Here is a 22,502-nt window from a genome sequence, read left to right as displayed (position 1 = left end):
TTCTGAAGATGAGAAATAAAGCTCTGGACCTTGGTCCACCTCTCATACTGCATCACTCAAGGCTTGAATGCTCAGAGTGGTGGCTGGCAGTTTGCTTGTCATATTTGCAGTCTGCATTTCCAGATGCTGAGGTGCTGAGCACGTTAACTGTTGGGTGATATTGTGTCTTCTGAGCAGCCGTGGTAGATGCAACTGGGGATGATTCACTCAGCACGGAGCTGTGTTTTGTAACATGAAAATTTTGGCAAAGGAACCACCGAAGAGGGGATCTTTGTTCTCTGCAGATTTTTCTTACATCATCACCAGTTTTCAGTTCTGGAGGCAAGGAGCCTGAGTGTCTCTGGCAGGCCAGCTCCAGGACCCCTCTGATGTCCAGCCCAAAAAGCCCTCCATAACAGATAAATCCCTTCTTGCGTTTAGTTTCTCCTTGCAAGTAGTGTCTCAAAAGAGTTTCAGGATGTTTAAGGATGCTTTGCTCATTGGTAAGATACTCCTTACATGCTGTAAATAAGCTTCTTTTTGGCAACCAGGACAAACAATCCAGAAGGAATGAGAAAAATAATCCAGTTCAAGAACCAGACATCATACTACATCTTCTGATCTTTATTACTGCAGCTGGAGCAATCTCTTTTGGTGGTCCCTCACCATTAAAAACGAAAATATAAACACAGATAATGAATGAGAATATGCTCTAAAAACCAGTGCTCTCAGATAGGCTTCTTTTTTTTTTCTTTTCTTAACTTTGAGTCTCACCTAACCACTGAAGACATTGAAGCTTGTGGAATTCACTTGGTAAAGCAGCTAGCAGCAGCACAGGCACACCTGGATCCTCCAGAAGCAGAGGTGTGTACCTGGCTCAGTGCTGCTACCCCAGCCTTTCACAGACACACGGTCACGGGGGCAGTCTGTGGAGCTGGGCAGAAGGATGCCCTGTGGCCAGCCAGGGTTGTGAACCTTACTATTGCTTTGCAGCAGTCCAGATACACCTGACTCCACACCAGCACCAACCCAGCCCTTCCCACACCTGTGTGTCCTGGTCGCCATGGAAAGGAAAACCAGGTGCAGAGACTAGATGGGAAGGACATGCTCCAGCAGGTCACCAGCATGCATGACACACCCGAGTGTTGTGTCTGGCCATTCCACCTCCACCAACTTGTTAGTGCCAGGTACAATTCAAGATTGGCCATTTCCCAGTTCCTTTCCCTTCAAATTCCTAAAGGCATTTAGTTACACCTGAGCTAGCTGGGCTACGTAAGTGAAGGTTGCCCTGGGAAACATAAGAGTGGATGGGCACATGGCCCAGCTGGGAATGGCATAGGAGAACCTGTTGTCCCATTCTCAGAGGAATGGGACATTCAAGCCAATGCCCAAAGACAAAGGAGCTGCTGCCCACCTGCAGAACCATCTCTCATTGTGGCATTTACTGTCAGGGCCATCACAGAGCAAGTAGCAGCCCATGCTCTCTCAGGGAGAATCTTTCTTCATGCTTGCAAGGAGAAAGATGAGCTCAATGACTACTGACATGGTCTGTGGTGTCTCTTCCTATTTTCTGACCAGCTGTTCTAGAGTTTGCATGGTCTGTCTTTCTGGAGGGATCCTGCAGACCTGACTCAAAAGCAGCAAAGCTCAGCAGCACAGGAGGACATGATACAGGCAGCCTGGCAATGGGGAGGAGAACATGTTCTTTGGGCTGTGCTATGGGAGGGAAAAATTGTGAAAATGCTGGACGTGCCTCAGACACCAATTCCAGTGATGCAATTTACACTTGCAAGAGTCAAAACATTCTTATTAGTGAAAAGTGTTATTGCTGTCTCCCCACATATTGTCTTGGAATTATCCAAGACCATGAAAAAAATCAGGCCCTCAAAGCCACCATCCACCACAAAGACATCCCTTGGCTTTAATCCAAGGCACTGCAAATGCTGTGGAGGTGGAGCTATTCCTAACCCATCATCAGTGGAGCTGACACCATGGTCACCAGCATGCTGAGGCAAAGACAGAGAGCATCTAAACAAGCCTTTCCCAACACCACTCCCCAAGTAAGGCCTCTTTCCCTGAATAAACCATCAGTAAGACCCTTTAAAAGCCACTGGATCTCCTGCTGAAAGTCCTCAGGCAACTGTATTCTTTTAAGACATCTTCTAAAGCAAGACTGCACACAGAGCTACCCACTCAACCAAGCCAGTAAGATCTATTCAGAGAAACCCACTGAGAAAATGAAGCTCCCAAGCCAAAATACCCCCTTTGGACACCTCTCCTGGTCTAGTGCACCTTGCTGTTTCTACCCCTACAGTCTGTACCTCATCTCAGGACAGGGGCCATGTGGGTAAGATGGTTTTGGAGACAATTTGACATGTTGACAGAAGATTTGTGCCTGATCAGAAGAGAAAGGACAATGATGGCAATCATTCCAACACTCCCTGAGCTACCTGGGCATCAACAATGCCCTGGCATCTGCCCATCTTCCTTGTCCCCCTCTCCACACAGACAAATGACAACTTTTTTGCCTTGAAAGTCCAATGAGCAGAGAATCTGATGGAAAATATTGAACTAAGCATGACTACGGCTGACTCAGCTGCATTTTTCGTAGGGAACCAGGGTCACCTAGCAAAGAGAAATCAACAGTCAGGGCATGAATACCAGAGACTTTCTCAGAAAACTCCAAAAATCAAGGAACTTAGGAACCTCTATGAGGAATACTCTTTATAGTATATCTATACTATATATACTTCCAGGAATTGGGAGGAGCTGTTGACTCCCTTGAAGGCAAAGAAGCCCTGCAGGGATACCTTGACAAATTAGAGAGCTGGTCAATCACCAACCATATGAAGTTTAACAAAGACAAGTGCCAGATTCTGCACCTAGGACAGGGCAAGCCTGGATGTATGGACAGACTGGGGAATGAGAGGCTGGAGAGCAGCACCTTGGAAAAGCACCTGGGGGTTCTGATCAGTGGCAAGTTGAATCTGAGTCAGCAGTGCCCTGGCAGCCTCCCTGTCCTGGGAGGCATCAGGCACAGCATCGCCAGCCGGGCAAGGGAGGGGATTGTCCCGCTCTGCTCTGCACTTGGGCAGCCTCACCTCGAGTCCCATGTGCAGTTTTGGGGGCCACAATATAAAAAAGACATTAAGCTCTTAGAGAGGGTTCAAAGGAGGGCTACAAATGTGGTGAAGGGCCTTGAGAGGAAGCCGTATGAGGAGTGCCTGAGGTCACTGAGTCTGTTCAGCCTGAAGGAGACTTTGCAGTTACAACTTCCTTGTGAGGGGAAGAGGAGGGGCAGGCACTGATCTCTTCACTTCTGTGACCAGTGAAAGGAACTAAGGGGATGGCAAGTAGCTGAGTCAGGAGAGGTTTAGTTTGGATATTAGGAGAAGGTTCTTCAACCAGAGGGTGGTTGGGCACTGGAACAGGCTCCCCAGGGAAGTGGTCACAGCACTAAGCCTGACAGCATTCAAGAAACATTTGGACAATGCTCTCAGGCACAGGATGTGACTCTTGGGGTGCAAGGCCAGGAGTTGGATTCAATGATCCTTATGGGTCCCTTCCAATTAAAGGTATTCTGTGATTCTATGATTCCATGAACAGAAAATCATGGCAAAATCTCCATTTTAGAAATTCATCTACTTTGAACTCCTGTACCAGAAAGGAGCCTCAAAAGCTACAAAGAACTATGCCTCTGTTGCTCAGACTGTGCCTCACAGGCAAGAACTTTCTTTGTGTTTCACATACAGTACATTTCAAGATGTTTGATTTCTGGCTTGCAGTGGGCATTATCATTGCCATTGCGTGGTACTATAATATACTTGCCTTCAGAGTGCCATCCTGATTCCTTTTTTCTTCAAGTACTTGAGTAACAAAAGGAAGAATAGGGAGAATTTGAGATTGCTGCTGAATGAGGTTAGTGCCCTGGAGATGAAGAAACAGAGAAGGTTGACTCAATGAATACCACCTGAGAATACCACTTAATGAATACTGCTGAGGCCAGCCCTCAGGAATCCCATACCCTGGAAACAAGGGAGAAGGAAAGACTTCCCCTTCATCAGAGAGGATCAGGTTAGAGATCAGTTAGGCAAACTTGACACCCACAAATCCATGAGTCCCGACAGGATGCACCCCAGCAAGTGCTGAGGGAGCTGGCAGATACTGCTAAGCTACTCTCTATCATCTGTAAAGGATCATGGAGAAGAGGGGAGATTCCTGGGTAATGGAGGAAAGACAATGTCACTCCAGTCTTCAAAAAGGGCAAGAATGTGGACCCAGGGAACTACAGGCCAGTCAGCCTCATCTTCATCTCCAGAAAGGTGATGGAAGAGTTCATCCTGGATGTCACCTCTAAGCATGTGGAGGAACGAAAAGGTTTTTAGGAGTAGTCAGTATGGATACACCAAGGGAAAATCACACTTGACCAATCTGATAGCCTTCTAGGATGGAATGACTGAATAAATAGATGAGGAGAGAGCAGTGCACATTGTCTACCATCACTTCAGCAAGGCTTTTGTCACTGTGTCCCATAATGTCCTCATAGGGAAACTCAGGAAGTATAGGTTAAATGAGTGGACAGTGGGGTGGATTGAGAACTGCCTGAATGGCTTGGAGGCCTGTAGCTAATGATGTTCCTCAGGGGCCAATACTGGGTCCAGTCTAGATCAGCTTATTCATCAATGGCCGGAAGGGACAGCCTGTGCCCTCAGGGAGTTTGCTGATGACACAAAGCTGCAGGAGTGACCGATACACCAGAAGGTTGTGCTGCCATCCAGTGAGGGCTGGACAAGCTGGTCAGCTGGGCAGAGAGGAACCTCATGAAGTTCATCAAGGGCAAATGCAGGGCCCTGCACCTGGGAAGGAATAACCTCGTACAGCAGCACAGGCTGGGGGCCAACCTGCTGGAAAGCAGCTCTGCAGAGAAGGACCTGGAGGTCCTGGTGGACAACAAGCTGTCCAAGCAGTGCCCTTTTGGCCAAGAAGGCCACTGGTACCCTGGGGTGCATTAGGAAGGGCACTGCAGCAGGTTGAGGGAGGTAATCCTGCCTTTCTATTCAGACTGCATTGGGAGTACTGTGTCCGGTTCTGGGTTTCCCAGTTCAAGAAAGAAAAGGAAATACTGGAGCGGGTCCAGTGGAGGGATATGAAGATGTTGAGGGGCTGGAGCATCTCTCTTATGAGGATGGACCAAGAGAGTTGGGTCTGCTCAGCCTTGACAAGAGATAACTGAGAGGGGACCTCAACAATGTATACCTGTATCTGAAGGGAGAGTGCCATGAGGATGGAGCCAGGATCTTCTCAGTGGTGCCGAGCAATGGGACAAGAGACAACAGGCAGAAACTGATACACAGAAAGCTCCACCAGAACATGAGGAAGAACTTCTTTACTTTGCAAGTGACCATGCACTGGAACACATTGTGTGGAGAAGTCTCCTCATTGGAGATATTCAAGAGTCATCTGGATACAATCCTGAGTAACATGTTTCAGGTGAGCCTGCTTTAGCAGGGGGGTTGGATGGGATGATCTCCAGAGGTCTCTTCCAACCCCATCTATTCTGTGATTCTGTGATTTATTAGTGTTGGATTTTATACTTCACATCCAGTAATTAAAGACAGCAGCAGAAAAATAAAATACTTTAACCATAATAAGTAAGAGAGTTAAGTATTTTCAGTAATGTATAGCAATATGAAAAAACTTGGAGAAATAGATAGATAGATAGATATACACACATATGCAGGCACATACACATTCTCATATTTATTTAATTTTTTTTACATTTTTATGTGTTTATATATTTATGTACATGACCACAGATCTTAATTTGCAAAGTCAATGAATATATATTTAGCAATAAGTGTCAAACCTCTCAAAACTAATGTCTTGTATAACCCTATTCCATTAATATCTCAGTAATGGATTTAAAAAAGAATATATTCAGGACTAACTCTGCTTCATCATGAAATTGTAATGTAGATCTGAAGTATAAGAAAGTGAAACTTGTTCCCTAAGTGATGTATCAAAATTCCTACCTGCTCTGATGAGCATTCTTCAATAGGGGAAAATTCAAACCCAAACCCAAATACCTCTTGTCCTACATCTTGCTAAATTTTGCTTGACATTACTATTATGAGAAAATTTCTACTTCCAGTTTCATTGTGACTCCTCCTTTGGCCTGAGGTGACAGGTAAAACCTTTGACATGCTGTCTTTTTTAAGAAGTTGACAAGCTGTCTATTTTTCACACACAGGAAAACCATGTGGAAAAGATTTCAAAAATCTCTACTGACACCTATGAAATTAAGAACAGGTTTTTGGTCTGATGCTAGTATAATAAAATAAGGTTTCTTACCCTATGGTCTGCAGGCTGATGGGCTCCACAGATTCTTCTAAGAGACTACAGTATGTAAGAAAAACATCGAATCTGTAGTTAGCCAGATCAAATGTGCTGTTGGAGGGTTCACACCTTCAGAGGAAAGCAGAAAGCTATTAAAATGTTTAGGACTAAACTTACTCTCTCCCATCAAAGACAATGTTCCCAATTACAACTAATTTATCATCATGGAGGGCATCAGGAGAATTCCAATCTTTAAAGTAGAATGAAGTGATGAAAATGTAATACCCAAAAATAAAGATGAAATAAAATTAAATTGAAGACTCATGAGAAATTGAAATTGATTTGAAGGCCAATATAATCTTCTTCAAATAGAAGACGATATCACATCTTCTTCTCATACACAAATGTATAAGAAGCGATCAAATTTTATTGCTTCAGAAAAGATGTGCCATAAGTGGAGGTGGTAACAGAACAGTCAGATTGTTCTGCTGCTCTGGGGACTTTTGTTCATGCACTGTGGAGTTGACCAGCTGCCTCTAACAACTCTGGAAAAACATAAAATAAGATACAAATTGCACTGATGCTAGATTTTCAAAATCCAAACAGAATATTTAGAAAGTAAGTGTCCAAACCCAAGAAACATAGAAAAGCATGTTGATAATTATCTTAATTTCTATGGGAGGAGACAGGTAAAAAAGTAAGTCTGAGTAGGAAGAGAAGTGAGTATGAAGAGCATAACTCTTCATACATTAATTAATGTGCATGAATTTGTGGCTTGGTGTGGTCAGATGCTTTCCTAACCTGAATTAAGCAAGATTAATTAAAATTAGCCAGGTTATTTAGACCTCAATATTTCTGTATCGTACTGTGGTGTACAGTAAACCTATAAAGGATGGGTGTCAAGACAAAGTCAAAGTTTGAACCATGACTGTGTGGAAATCTGCAAGACACTGCCCTAAAAAGCAAGGATTTCCATTTCATAACCCATATTAGGATAGAAATCATAATAGTGCAAGGTTCAGAAATAGTGCATAGTGAGGATGTGCACTTAAAGCATCCCAAGTACCTTTGCCCACGGTCAGCTATAAAACTCCAGTGCAGGAGATTCACCCTGAATAACCTTGGCTGGAGATGTGTGACCCAAGGTGGAGGGCTGTGAAGGAAGCCCCAGTACGTTTTAAGAAAACACTCCAGCACATTAAACATGGTGCTGTTTCTTAACATAGAATTCAGTGCAAAATAAGGCACCATTTCCCCCAGATCCTTGGTATAGGAAACCAGCACCAGTTCCTTGACATTTCCCCAGTGCACCTCATTGCAAGAACTGCTTCAGGTCAGCTCTCCCATGCCAGGTGGATTTTGCTCTGTCCTTGCAAAGGTTGACTCCTTTGCCCTTGATCTCTGCCCAGGCTGGCTGCCTGCAGCACAGCAGCAGTCACTCCACCAGCCAAGCATCCCCAGCTGGTGGACAGATACTGGGGCAGTGCTAATGTCAGCCAAGGTGTCCCCACTTGCTCTGTGAGTCATCCTGACAGGAGTTGCTCCCGTTGGCTTTAATGGCAGCTCAGGGTGATTAGCTCCATCCTTTTTTCTATCTTACAAATAACTACACTTGGGCAAGGCACATCCCATCTTAAATCTTCCAGTTCTCACTCTTGAATACTGCAGGGACACAGCACTGGAAGAGATCTTCTGGGAAATGGTGCCTGTTGCTAGCAACAACATCACCATATGTCCATCTACACAAACTGATCAGAGTTGCCTAAAAAGCAGTTACACTACTTCCAAAAATATTTCTTTGACACAGCTTTTCCAGGTGACAGTGCTTTGATGACAAGAAATAATTTTCCTGTTCCCACTCTCCTGTTTGACTCTCTCCTGTGTTTTGCATAGCTGTTCTTCTCCATCTAGAGGTAGTGTTGAGGGGATACATTTTTGGTTTAGTTTTTGCTAGCTTAAACAAGTCACGTACTCTTGGGACAGTGTTTCCATTCACCTTGATCATCCTGATCATCTCCACTTGAGGCTGAGTGCATCTTCCTGGATGTGGATGTTTAGAACTGTACACGTTGTTTCAGCTCAAGTGAAAGAAAAAGTAGCAATGGCCCATTTTCTTGCCTTGTCAATAAATGACTTGACTGGTAAATCTCCAAACCACAATGGATTTCTCATGGTTACATCATGTTCTTGGGGCTCATATTTGCCCTGTGGCTACCTAGCATACTTCTATACACCCCACAGGTTTATTCTCCATTGGAGGAAGGTCATTTTTCTGCTTTTTGTCATCAGTCTTTATGGCAATTCCTACACTGCTGGATAAAGGTGAGACCAAGAAGCCCAGACCAGCTCACACCGACCCTGTCATGTAGAAGTGCATTGGATAGAACCAGCTGAAGTCCTCCAAAATGGAGTTAGGAGTAAAACAGGGTGCAGAGAAGCAGATAATCAGCCTCTGGGCTTGGCCTGGTTCTCTTCTATCTAGTGATGTGGAGACACTCAAAGAGTATGTGGTTTCATGTTTTGCACTACTAAAGTTGCTCCTGATTTCCATTTCCCACAGGCTTTTTAAGATGACGCAAGAGTTCTTTGCTTTAAATTCTCTATCATATACCAAAACTCAGTGCTAGTACTGTCAATAATAAGGTAAAAAAGGGTGAGTTTCATGTCTGATTCTGGAGTGTCTGCAGTACAAAGATCCTTCAAGCTTTAATCTCCTTCCCGCAGGACTACTTGCAGTGACCTTTCTTTAGAGAAGGATAAATGTCTGTTAGATTTTTATTGGACTCATCTACCTGTATGTCTTTTGCTCCTTCTTAAGTAGCAGTACTAACTGCTGGTCATTAAGTGCTCCCCCACTTGAGAGAGATACTGAAATGCTTTGCTTGCTGGTGACATCAGAACATGTGAATGTTGTCACACGAACTTAAGGAGCCCAAAATTGTTCCAGTAAGGGATAAGTTTATAAAATATTTGGCAGGGAACAGCCTTCTGGGAAGACCACATTGATCAACATGGTCAAGTGGGGACTTTCCCATCTGCTGTACCAGGATGCACACAAAAAAATGCAATGTGAAGAGAAGGAAGCAGAGGACAACAGAAGGCAGGAAAAACAGTGGTGAGGAGAAAGGGAAAGGAGAAAGGGAAATGGGAAAGAAAACAGAAATAGAAACTTGTTAGAGGGATAACTCATCATAGCATGAGTCATCTTAAGGTGCCAGACCTGGACTTTTGTCACAGGACAATTCTCTTTGGCTTTCCTTTTTTCTGTCAGATGAGAAATGGGTGTCAGTGTCTGAATGAATGGCTTGTCCCAGAAGAGGAAGTGTGAGGAGTCAGCCAGGCAGACCTGGGTTCCTTGCTGCTACTGCTGGGAGAGGGCCAGGCTCTGGCCTCAATGAGGAGGATCAGGTAAAGATGATGTTGATAAAATTAATACCTTTGGGAATAAGATCTTTGTACCAGAATGGTTGCTGAAAGAAGCTCCTTGGTCTAGGTGTATGGCTATAGTTGTGTTTTGGTGCTAACTTCTGGCATCATTCAAACATGTCACTTCTACAGCCACAGAAAACTGGAGTGGGGCACAGATCCAAGGAAAGGAAGAGGGAAGCAAAGGGAAGGAAAGCACACATTGGTGTGGAAATGAGGACTAGGAGAGAAAGGAAAAACAGTGGGTGATACAGAAATGTATGAGCAAAAGAAAAGGGATAGAAGAGAGAGGGAAAAGCAGATAGAAAGAAAATCTTATTGCTGAAATCCAAAGAAGGAAAGCCATTCAGTGACAGAGAGGAAGATACATGCTGCTATTGGAGTAGCATGGAAAGCTTAATATACATCAGTCACACTATGATCTGCACATAAGCCCAATACAACTCAGCACTTACAGGCTGCATGTTAGAGAGATAGAGAGGGCAAAACGGCCTGAGACACCAGTCTAAAAGGGTTTACTCACATGGGAGCAAAGAGGAAGAGAGTTTAAGCCTGTGGACACAATCCATGTTGCACCACTCAGTCTCAGAGTGAAAGAAGAGACCCTGGACTGTTCTCTTTACTGGTTCTGCCAGTGACATCAGGGGAAGGTTTGGGCTGAGGTACTGATTACAGTGGAGATGTCTAAAATAAGGAGAGGATGAAGCTGCCCTGGTGCTTTAGCCTGCTTTGCACTATCCCCTTTGCTCTTCTGCTGCAAGGAAACTCTGTTACTTCTTGATCATGTGACTTGGTGCCACTCACTTCAATGTGTAGCCTTTTAATTCTTCCATTAATAAAATGCAACAAGTTACCACGAAAAACTGTATTATTTAAAACAGCAGCTGTAACTCTAATATCCCCATTCTTAAACTGCAAGTGAGGAGGTTTTTTCAGTGTTTGAAGAATTTCAGCTGGAAGTAGAGCCCTGAGAGTATGAATAATTTTGCCTTGTTGCACCAATGTATAAACTCTGTGTAATGCCACAGAGGTCAATGATGCTTCAGATTCCTACAGGTGAAACTGATTATGAAATGAGAGCAGCCTTGCAGGGCTGTGAATAAAAATAAAGCAAATCCTGTTCCAACACATAGACTTTTAGATCAACTTCATGCTAATAATTGCTGCATGCAGCCTGGCGTTCCTAAACATGATTTTTCAATAAAACAATGCAAGTTTTTAAAATGCAGCCATCACATAGCAACAGACAGAGCAAGCTCATACAAGTAAATCCCTAGGTACGGATGACACCACCAAGCTCTTTAAGTGATAAACTTTCACCTATCTGAGCCATACAAAAGCCTATTTTCTTGCTAAAAATACACTGTACCAGCAAATTGCATACACTCAAGTGACACATTAAAATGCAGAGGGAGCTCTCTGGGATTTGAGGACAAATATAGTCCTGTGTCAGCGCTGACTGATTTAAGGCTGTTAAAGTGGCGCTCTTAAACAATTAAAGATATCCACCAGTCCTGTCAAGATGTTCTGCTGGGCTTTTCCATCTCCCACTATGCTAGAGCAGTTCCACAGTGATGGGATGATGGTGATGCACAGTGACATATGAGTGGAGGGCTGAGTTCTTACATTTCCAGTCACCAGGACTCCAGATAAAGGACAAGAAGAGAGGGGCTTGCCAGCAATCAGACTCCTTGAGCAGCACAAAGTTTGGAAATGTCACTGCATCCAGAAAGATAAAAAACTGAAATTCACAGCAAAGACTCAAAGCTCAACACTTTGAGAACATAGATCTTTCAGGATGACTATTGAGGATGAGCACTGTGTTCTCCTGGGACAGAGAATCAACATGTCTTGGCTTGGATTTATAGGCTCCTTCTTTCATAAAATTATCCCATATATGTTCTCAGTGAACAGGGACTGTATCCAAGCATACCTTGTAAAAATGGTCCTGCACAGGAGCAGCAAGGTGAGATGCTGCGATATTATCCAGCAAAAACATTCAGAACTGACCTTGGCAGTCTAATCCATGGCTGTCATGGATTTTGGACCCAAAATAGCTGGGTGAAGGTGCTGTGGGGATCCCGAAAATCCCAGATTTTCTTGTTACCTGCCTGCATTTCCAAAGAGATTAATTCCTTGAAGACTGTGAGACCAGAGACCTTGCTGGGCAAGAAGCCTTCCCAGCAACCGCTATCTGAGAGATGGGAGATTTTTATGTTCCGGCTTCATTTCTGGGGATCTCTGTCCAGTTGTGTATGGCCTTAGCCTTGCTTTACGTGGAAATGGAACAAAATCAGTCCTTCAGCGAAGTGTCTGCCAGAGGCACAAACAATGTGACCTCCTACTTACATGACAACCCCCTAGCCTGACATGGTTTTCTTTTACTTCATACCCGTACATACATACATAGATAAAGAAATTGATTCTTCGTGCCCTGTCCCTAGACTTCCAGAGTTTGCAGCAGAGGCATGGTCCACAGGACTCTGTCCACAAAGAGCAGCACAAGTCTCCAGAGCTCCCCATTGACAGCAGAAACAAGAACCTGACTGACTACTTGGAAATCCCCAACAAGCTGGGATGTGTCCATGGCTGAGCTCCCTCAGCTGCTCCTTTGGGGCTATTCAGTTTTATCTCAAGCTCCTGAAACAACAGCAGCAGAATTGGACTGAATGTGGGGGTCAGGTACAAGAAAAAGGAGCTGCACAGGCCAGCAGACCCAGTTCTGAAGGTTGCTGCAATTAATAATAACCAGTTGTAAGGGTTGTGGCTTTATTACCTGTGACCTTGCCTGTGGGAAAAACTAGGGTTCACTGCATCAGCCATTGCCAGGTGCAGCTAATGTGAGAGCTGTTGACATTGTTCTGGAGGGAGAAAACATATTTTTCACTATATTAGTGGTGGATTTTTTAATAGCCCATTAGCTGGGAAAGCACCCAGGTGAATAAAGACTCTTCATTAGAAAATGAAGTGATCAGGAAGGAGAAATGCATTGTTACAGTCACTTCTAGGGTCATTTTCTTCTGGTGCTTTCAGCTGTATGCAAAGAAACTCTGCAAGGAAAATATACAGCTTAAATGTCTAAGGCAATGAATTATTGATTATCACAGACAAGTCCCATTACCCACAGACTACAGCCTGGAGGGAGGAGGAGCAGAAGGAGCATGTTAGGAAATAGAGTTGAAGGAAATATCCTCAAATGATCATAGGTCACTCCCGTTACCTGCTCACAGTTAAAGATTTTGAAGATACTCATGGGTGCTCCTGAGCTGGAATGTCTTGTAAAAGATGATCCATGTCTGAGCCCATCTAATGGAGGATGCAGATGGATGAAGGAGGTATCTGAGCACCTGCTACAGCTGGTAACTACATCCCAGAAACTTCCAGAGCTGCCGAAAGCAGAGGACCCAGGAGATTAACTGATGGTGTTTCCCAGCAGCCCCTTTGGGGATAGGTTTTTTCTGCCCTGACTGTACCATCACCTCTGCTTCTCTCCAGGAGTTCAGCTCAGAAAGTCCTCGCTGTCATCTGTATTTTTACCTCTCTTCACTAAAAACACAAAGTTAAATGACCATTTCATCAGCCTGTCATTTCCCTGCACTAACTTCTGAATGTGCAAGCCAGTTATGACCCTATTTGACAATGGAGGGGAGAAGGTTTTAACAAATAGGTCTTTATATTAAAGGTACGTATGTTTTATGGTGACACTGGGGAGATGAGAGACACCCAGATTCACTGCTCTACAGAGTTAAAGGCTGCCATCACTTGTCCTTCCAGCTACACCATCGACATTCTCTTATAGTAAGGGATACAAAAGAGTGTGGGATTTGTGCACTGGCAACAGGAGCAGGGTACAGGAATCTGTAGCTGCCATGGTAAAAAAACAGAGATTCAGTGTTTCTTCCTATTATAAAACATCTTGTTTTCCCACAGTACAAGGAAAAGTGACTTTCTGGTGAAGAACTAATAGGTGGAAAATCAGGATGTTTTTCTGCTTATTTGGAGATGCCACTGGATTTGTTAGGTGGAGGGAGCCTGGAAGGGTTTCTCCATAGAGATGGTGCAATAAGGTCTCAAATCATTCCCTCGCTCACACATGTACACATTCATACATGCGCATGCACAGAACTAAGGTATCATGAGTGGCAGTTCAAAATGTTTTTCTCATTTGTGGTGTCTGGTTGGAGTCAGACACATCTCCGTATATCTCACCCATTCAGCACCCCTCTGCATGTGCCAGCTTACAGACACCTGCCCTCCTACCAAGGACCAAAACCCAAGAACTCAAGAGAAAAATTTGTCTGTGATCTAAACAAAGGGAGTAATCAATATACCCAGCTAAGTTATCCCCCTATTATGAACAGGATACTTGATAATTTACTTATCATTAACTTGAAAAATGTCTACATGCTGAGGAACTTGCAGCTCCAGATCATACCACACCTGACAGATTAAGTGGCAACACAATTGAAAAGCTGCTGCAAGCCTTGCTTTTATATTGGAATTTCCTGGATGTTGAGTAAACTGTTATAAATGTCCACACACAAATGCACACCACCTACTTACACCAGGAAAGTGCTTTGCCAGTCACAAGAGATGGAAAGAGCAGAGCACAGCAAACCACGCCATGGGCATGGTTGAGCGCTGGGGCAGTAGACGGCCATTTCCCTGAACACCTACCATTCACATGGACTGAGATAAGGGAAGCCTGAGAAGCCTGGAAAAAGCTGTTGGGAAAAAGCTTTCTCACAAGTATTTGTTTAACTTCTTATTGCATAGCCATGTCCAAACTACCACACCTAGGAGAGGCATGAGACAAATCTGGTCTATCAAAGACTTTTCACTAGCAGGAGGGAAGTCTCTTAGGAATGAGTCCATTCCCAAGCAAGCCTGATGGTGCTCACCTTCTGGTCTTGGAGCTGTTGTTTGGGGCTGTCAGATCTCAGGGTGCAGGGAAACCCCTTTCTCAGCAGGTTCACACACACTCAGTGCTCTCCTACTGTCACACACAGCTGGGGTAAGATGCAGATCAGTCTCCGCGTCAGTGAGAAGTCTCAAGTTTCAACAGCGGTGATTCAAGGCTCAATTTAGCCACTCACATGCAGTGCCACTGAGTGATCCTTCAACATCATCACAGGGCCAAGAGACATGACAATGAGCCTTGGGGTACCCAAGGGTATCCCAGGGTATGACGGATGCTAACAGAGACTCCCCTCTCAAAACTGCTCAGCTCAGAGGCCCATTAGGCTCCTCTGGCTTTACCAACACAGACCTGGGTTTCAGTTGTCCAAACATCTCTACAAACATGGAGCCATTTGTGGTGTCAACCTGACGTTGATTTAAATGGTGCAGGATATCCTTCCTGTCTGGTGTATCAGGGCATGGACCTACTGTAATCACAGTGTCTTATCTGCCACCTCTGAAAAGGTGTCATGGGACCACAGGGCATCTCAGAGGGCATGAGGTGATGAGATGCACATGGCTGGAGCTGGCAGCATAGACACCCAGGTGGAGGAACCTAAGCTGGACCTGGATACCACCCCAAATATCTAAATCACAAAGAAATTTGCAACTGCACGTTTTTCCCTGGGTTTTCAGTACTGTTTGATCAATATCAGCAAAGCCTCAAATCAACCCACAAAACACTCACTCAAGCACTTTTATTTGTCTCCTTCCCAAATTGAAATCCACCAAATCAGATTGGTAAATTGAGCTATTACCTCGTAAGACAAAGACTGAACAGAGGGTTTTGGCATTTGCCCATCCAGGATCCTTCCCTATTCATTTGACAAGATGAGCATGTAATAGCAATATAGTAACACTTTATATTTCAGTGCTGTAACAAATCACTGGTATTACATCTGTACAGGTAATTGCTTTAATATTGATGAGTACAGCCTGTGCTGCTCTGCCTGTATGAGGCACCTACCGCTTCTACCCATACTGTGTTCCAGGTAACCAAATAAACAAATCTAAAATAACTTTTGCCACACTAGTCCTGTGTTCCTTCCCGGATAACTCTGCAGTATTTGTTATTAATAAGCATGATATTGGCTGAACGTTAATATCAGGTTTTATGCTCTTAAAAGCTGTAGGTTTTTTGCTGAAATTTTGGTTCCAGTACTTTGTGCTACTTGCCTTGCTCCAAAATTACTGCCCGACAGCTGGGGTTAGTTCAGTATTTCAGCACAGTCAAAACCCAGTGGGAGATCGTTACATGCACCTGGTTTTGGCAAAATCTCTTCTGTCCAGTGACTTTCTGAATGGCTAGGTTATGACTCTGACAATCTCACATAGCAAATCCATTCCTGTCTCCTATGGGGTGCTCATAAGGACTTAGGAGCTGCCAGAAACATGCACAGGGACAGGTCACAGTGCTAATGCAGAGCTCTCTAACAGTGTCTTTAATATGGAATATGACAAAAATGTACATGGGAAAAAAACACTACCATCTGGCTTGCATAAAGACAGACAGTCTTGATTCTAGCTGCCCGTGGCCATGCCTAGAAGTCCTTCAAGGTCAGAAAGGATAGGCCAAAGTACTTATTTAGAAATATTTAGGCATTTTAAGCAGTGAGAGGATTAAAGTGAGTGTCCTTTCCCCTCAGATAAGCAAAAAAACCTAAAAATACGTAAAGATGTTGAAGTACAGTTTGTGTTTAGTAGAGACAGGTGGGTGAAAGACCATATTGTGCCATTGAGCATAGACCCGTGTTACCCACCAGGAGATGGAAGTGGGAGTTTGACAGCATCTGTATGGCCATTGCAATTGGGAAGGACAGGATGACAGCCCACAGATGGCTCTGGTTTGTCAAAGGCTGAGCTGCTTTAAAAAAAAACCAACCCATAGAGCCTGAAGGAAGGCGAAATAGCCCTCTGTCTTTTCTGATTGCACAGCACAAAGGATGTGGTTTTCCTTTTTCATGTGGGACTTGCCACAGTTGTCTTTTCTGCCACTTCCCAGCTGGAGAACGCTAAACAGCCTTGTGTGGCTATTTGAAGGTCACATGGAAATTTTGTTAGCACAGGATGGAACTCCATGGCTGATCAGTAATGCTTAGCAGCTGGTACCTTCATTATTTTCTGCCTGAAAATGGAACTAAATCCTGCTGCAGTTTGAGGTACAGTCCAACCAGCTCTTTTTAATTCCAGTCCTTTCTAACTGGCGTCCTCTGTTTCTAACAGCTTCCCTCCATATTTATGAGACAACTTAGGTGAAGATATTGCAAGATCATCCAAATGTCTATAAAAGAAAACACACTTCTCCTTTCATATTTAAAAATATGATTCCTCCTTCCATTTCTCTGTTTTCTCTTTTTGTGTATTTTCTAATGGCAACTGTAACCTCTCCCAGAGTTTCAGATACTGTTTTTCTGGCCAGGCTTCAAACCCAGCTCAACTTCTCTTTTTCAGCTTTGCATTTAATTCCTTCAACATTCGTGCATGCCTATCCACCATTTCAATGTAAGTTCCTTACAATGAAACCCAGATCTCTTCCCTTTGGCCTCTTCTGCATTATCTGTCACTGTGGACAACTCCATTTTCTTGTCTCTGTCCTGTAATCTGGCCTCTCCTCTCTCCTTCAACCACACTAAATCTTGTCTCATTAAATCTTGTCATTTCTTTTTTTAATGTAATCAAGATCAGTCTTTTTCCATTGTTATCTCCAGTGTTAACACCTGATTCATCTTCCGTCCTTATGACAGTAAATTCCTGTAATACATAGATAAGTGGAATGCTGCTAGAATGTTTCAGTACAGGAATAAATCCTGCTTGTCTACATTTTTTTGTTCAATCTGAATGATTTGTTACTCCATCATAACCTGACTTTGCTTCATGGACAAAGCAGACCTTAGATGTAGTCCTGTTCTCTGTGCTGTTAATCGTACAGCCAGTACCACTTTTCAACATTATTGAACAAAATTTCATATGGTATTTTGAATTTCCTTTATTACTTCATTGGAGGGTCATCTGATCTGTTTTCTGCTCTACAGTAATTACTTCATGTCACTCATTATAAGGGAACAAATTAATTCAGTTTATAATCTCTGACTCTTCCTATCAAAACACTTTCTCCAGTGGGCTGCTTCCAGCTTGTGTTCTCCAAGCCACCGACTGAACATGCCTACACTGGATGTCATGCAGATAAAGATCTTTTTCTTTGTTTACAAAATGGTTCGGTGCTAGCTGTACTTTGATGGGAAAGGTGATGATTCCTCTATGACACCTCTTTATCTGAACTCTTTTATTTGCACAATCTGTCTCTATTTTGTGCTTTGCCAGTTTAAACCTTTACTTAACTGGAACTGTATTGCTCATGCTCAGCTCACTTGCAATGTGTCCATCAGGAAACTGGAAGTTGTGCCAGTCATCACAAACACCTCTGCTTTTCAGTCACATCAGTTACAGGCCCAGCCTTTAGATTCCTGTCATCACCATTCACCTCTTAGGAACTCAAAGATCCATGAATCTTGTAGGCTTACATGTGTATGATGTTATATTCTAGAGAAAACTGGTAGGGATTCTTCTCTTTAGGAGGTCTAAATCTTCCTCACTGCAAAGAAAATTTCTTTTTGTAAAAATTTCTTTTTCCAGGATGGATTTTACTTCTTTGCACCACTTGGCCACCTGGGAAATTGCAGTGACAGCAAGGATGGAAGGTGTACACAGCTGCACAAAGGTGTGCATATCTTACATTTATACACACACACACACAGGTCAGCCTCTGCCAGAGGAATCTGCACCACATCTGAGCAGCACAGGACCCATGACAGAAGCTAAATGTGTCTGATTGCTCCCAGCAGAGGTCAGTGGTATCATAGCTGCCAAAATTGCTCCCTGTGTCCAGTCCAGAATGCACACACAACCCTGCACCAGAAAAAGTGACCCAGGAGAGGGATGCCTCAGCAAATGTTTATGCCCAAGACTGGGAAATTTCATATGGATTTCTCAGTTTAGGGCCAGAAGCACTTCCCATACACAATACCTCTCAGCTTTTTTCTGAGAGGTATATTGGACTTTTCATTTTGGTAAATAACACCTGTGGCTCACACCATCTTCTCTTTCACACTGGGTTTTTGCCCTTCAAATCATGTAAATATTACTTTGTCAATTGTGGTCAATTTAACATAAAGATCTTCACAACATGGGGGGTTTTTGGTTTGGTTTGGTTTGGTTTTTTGCTACTGAAAATGCATTACCTATTAATAAACTTTCATTTCATGTTTTCATTTCTCTTTTGCTGAAAATGAAAGGTATGTAAAATACACTCCCTTTTTTGTTGTTTCCCCCATCTTTATGCCTTCTCCAAAACTCATGCTGCCAATATAAAGTGTATCTCAGATAGAAGAGGCTAGAGACCTCATTTAATAAATGGCATTGCAGAAGATAATTTTGTATTGTATTTTCCAGTATTTCTTTTCTCTTCTTTCTGCAAAGTATTGCAAGTTTTATTTCACATCAGCATTCAGTACAGCCCAACCACCAAAACGGTGACAGAAAGTACAAGTGAATGGTAACAAACTTCTAATTAGAGCTCAATTTGCCTCTGTTAATGTATTTCAGATTTACCAACCTTGAACCCTTGATATATGGCAGACACTCTTATAATTCAGTTACTCATCATTTAAACAGCAATAAAAGAGATGCAGAGCATTTAATAGATATTAATGACCCCCTAGAGACCTGTTTGACTTAAGACCAAGGCCCAATAACCTCAATTGATCATAAATTCCCAAGCAACTGCTTTGGCCAGAGTTCATCATTGCTATTGAAATCTGAAAGGCAGGGAATGAAATATGCCTGTGTTCTACCCACTGTCAGGTTCTGTGATGTGCATGCCCTAAACTGACCTGGAAATGCTGGGAGCTAACAGAGAATTGATTTTCCTTGTGTTAGCTCACCACATCCCATTTTTACATCTGAACTGCCCCATTTCCTTAATTTAGAGACTAAGTTCCAGTAGCCTGTAAGATTATTTAGTCCACAGGCTTCAAGACACCTTTCTAGTGGTAACATAAAGTACATGGTATTGAAATGTGCTACAGTCTTAATGTTAAAACCAAAGATGTGGAAGTCTGATCACTTACGGATTTTTCTGCTTTCCTTCTGAGGTAGATTTGTCAATAGCTTTTCTAGATGAACTATCCTCTGTAAAATAATGAGGATACCCAAGCCAGAGAAGTGCAGGGCAGGGCACAATCCTTAGGGACCAGCAGAAGCAATGCTCACAGCTGAAGCAACATCTAAATTATTGATGATATCAAAGCCACAGGGAAGCTAAACACTTCCTTACAATGGAGATATCAATAAATCAATGGCTTTGGTGTGTGAGGAATAAATCATGGAAGGTGTCCTGAGCCACTGTTAGGGCAAGAGAGCAGCACAAGCTCAGGATTGTATTTTGGCATGTCCCATGCTGACTTTGGTAAGGATGGTCCCTATGACGTCAGGTCTGCCTAAAAAAGATATAAGATCATCTTCCTGGAAGCACATGCTTGCAAATGTTTCTGTGCTTGAGCTGGCCAAGACTCTTCCCAGCAGAGGCTTCAGTGGAGCTGATCGAGGGGGAAATTCCCATCAGGAACCTCCCTCACCTACTGTTTATTGCAACCTTCCTGTTGGATTCCAAGGGGGAAGCAGGGACCACCCAAAGGGAAAAGGGTCTTGCATGAAGGAGCTGGAGAGATGCTGTTTTCCAGGGAGAGTGGCTGGGCAAAATCCATCAAGCCCAAGGAGGAGATAAAGCAACAAAGACCTGGTGAAGGACAGGGAGTGTAAGACCACTTATTTTTGGTCATGCTTTTGTGGGAGGTGAGGCTAAGAAATTATGAGGCACACAGGAAGGCAGGGGAGAAGGTGAAAGATGCTGAAAAAATTGATAATTTTATACCAAGATCATTTATTTAGCATGTTTTAAATGTTCTTGGGGTGTCCCATATCATAATGACACACACAGAATCACAGAAGCATCAGGGTTGGGAGAGGCCTATAAGATCATCAAGTCCAGCACTACCACTGTGACCACTAAACCGCACCACCCAGTGCCAAATCCAGACTCCTCTTAAACACTTCTAGGGATGGTGACTCCACCACCTCCCTGGGAAACCTTTTCCAAGGCCTGACCACTGTCAGAGTGCAAAATTTTTTCTAATACCTAATCTGAATCTCCCCTGTCTCATCCTAAGGCCGTTTCCTCTGGTCCTCTCACTGCAGAAGAGATCTCATGGTAGAAGAGATCAGCCTCACTACACCCTCCTTTCAGAGAGTTGTAGAGAGCAGTAAGCCCCCCCCCCAAGCCTCCCCTTCTCGAGGTTAGACAAACTTAATTCTTAAAACACTTGTATTTCTTACCTACATGCCTTCTGTCAGAAAGCAGAGCTCTCTTCTTATTACTTAATACAACTGCCTGAAAAAACACACCAGAGGAAAGATTTCAGTGGAATTTCTCTCCAAGTTATCTTTTCTGACTGTTTCCTAATATTTCAAAAAGTAAACAGCAGCACTACAGAAGAGTTTTAAAAACTGCTCAGCCAACAACTAGTTATCTTCTTCAACTAGTTTTCCTATCATAAATATACTGGCAGCACAGCATATATCAGGGGGGGATGGGTTGTCACAAAAATCTAAAAATAGGATCCTCCATTACCTACAGTTTATTAGAGCTGTAACTGTACCTCTTTTGGGTTGTTTATCTGCAACTATTTTATGGGTTTTTCTGCTTGTGTGGATGGATGAGTAGTTGGATGGATGGGTAAGCAGATGTCTGGAGAAGGGATTTTATTCAAGCAAATGAAAAGTCGGCATGTGAACAAGTATATTCATGCCAGAATTGCTTTCTTGCCTGTCATGGATAGAGACATTTGACTAAATATAGGTATATACATGGTTTTTGGCAGAAATGTGAGACAAAAATGAAAGGAGTGTCTTTCACACGATAGAATTTCTGCTGTCAGGAGGGAAGACAGCTATTTAAAATCTGGGACCAACATATAAAGAAAACATAGCACCCTTTGTTGAGCAAAAAAAAAAACCCTATGAAAACATTGTTAAATGCTTTGATTTTTCCTAGTCTTAGATTTCAGCTGTCTGTATCTGAAGCAGTGGAGAAAACCCAAGCACCAACATGATGACTATTTCTCCAAGGAATGCAGAGAGGGAAGTATGGTGCTCCTGCCTGCAGTGATCCCAGTGGGAAAGGTTGGTGATCCCCACAGCTGGCTCCAGGGCTGTGACACATCTCCCTTGATACAGGACAGACTGAGCTGGGCCATTGCAGTGGAGGATCCCACAGGCACCTCTCACTCTGTCCCACATTACACCCCCTGTTTGGCCTTGCCTTTATCTCACAGTGCAGCAACAAGTTCTCATGTGAACAGCCTGCCTGTTGGGTGGGAGAAACGATGAACAGAGATGTTTTCTTGTAAGAAACCCCTGTAATATCTTGAATGACCAGTATAAGGTAACCCTTTCTACGGGCAGTCTCCGCATTGTGCTGCAGCCAATGGGAGGGCAGTTGGATGCTGCTCAATGCGAGGCTCCCAGCACCTAAAGGGATGTAAGCTCCTCTATGTTATGCTCTCTTCCTTTATACTATCAGGCTTAATAAATAGTGTTTTAAATGATACTTCATAGAATCTGGCTGCATTTCGTGCTAGGATTATAACAAACCAGCCAACATGCCTGACAGGCAGCTGTACAAAGAAGCCAACATACACACACTTTAATAAATGCACCATGCCAGGGGAAAGGGACAGGGGAGGGGG

Source organism: Corvus cornix, chromosome 1, assembly GCF_000738735.6.
Source record: "Corvus cornix cornix isolate S_Up_H32 chromosome 1, ASM73873v5, whole genome shotgun sequence".
Classification (NCBI taxonomy): Eukaryota; Metazoa; Chordata; class Aves; order Passeriformes; family Corvidae; genus Corvus; species Corvus cornix.
Note: the sequence above shows the minus strand (reverse complement) of the source record.